Source organism: Frankliniella occidentalis, unplaced genomic scaffold (assembly GCF_000697945.3).
Source record: "Frankliniella occidentalis isolate FOCC.00 unplaced genomic scaffold, Focc_3.1 Scaffold531, whole genome shotgun sequence".
Taxonomy (NCBI): Eukaryota; Metazoa; Arthropoda; class Insecta; order Thysanoptera; family Thripidae; genus Frankliniella; species Frankliniella occidentalis.
Window position 1 is genome coordinate 12,590 of NW_026267648.1, and position 897 is coordinate 13,486.

The following is an 897-nucleotide window of genomic DNA, read 5'->3' on the forward strand; positions in this document are numbered from 1 at the left end:
CCCCGCCCCGGGCAGCGGGCTTGCTCCTGCGCGGTGCCGGAACGCCTCGCCACACCCGCACAATGCTCTCGCGCGGGCCGGGCGTGGCGCCAAAGGCGTGGCGCGCATACGTACGCGGCGGGCAGCCGGGCGCGCCGCGCGGCCCGCCTAGTGCAGCCACGGAGTGCAACGCCAACGCAGCGGGACCCACCCGGGCGGCGACCTGCGACCCGCGAGGCGCGGACACCAGCGGGCCGTGGAGCAAGTGCCGGCGGCGCCCGGCGCGGGGCGAGCCTGTTACCGCACTTTACCGTTGTTGTTATTGCCGGGGGGAGAGGAGCAACAAGAAGTGCGCTGTGCCTCTTGTGCGCTCGCCGCCCCGCCCCGCCCTGCCCCGCCATGGCCCCGCCCCGCCCCGCGCCGCGCCGGGCGGCTGTCCTCTCCGCAACCCAACACAAGGCGTTGTTACACCTGTTTCCTCGACGCGTTGCCCACAGAGCACTCGGCCGCGCCCGCCCACCTCGGGTAGTCTGGTCTCTGCTAGTCCGCGAGTGCGCGGGGCGAGACGACGCGCGAGCCTCTTTAGCGCACGCGTGTGGTACACTTTTTTGTGGAGTCACGCACATCAAGGTGTTGGGAAAAATAACAAGGCCTCCCCGGACCGCCGCCCCGGAGCGCCCCCATATCGCTCTGCTCTTCAAGTGCAACACTTCCCCTTCCCTATCCTCCGTCGTGCTCCACCTGGCGGTCGGGTCGAGGTCCGGGGGTGCAGCAAGTATACAGTGCTGTCGTGCGGGACTCTGGACGTGATCGCGACACAAAGGAGGCAATTTGCTAATGGCACGCATGTGCGTCTGGCGCGAAGGGCATAGCGGTGCACGCCCCGCGAGAGCCGGGGACAACCGCCCCGCCCCGCCC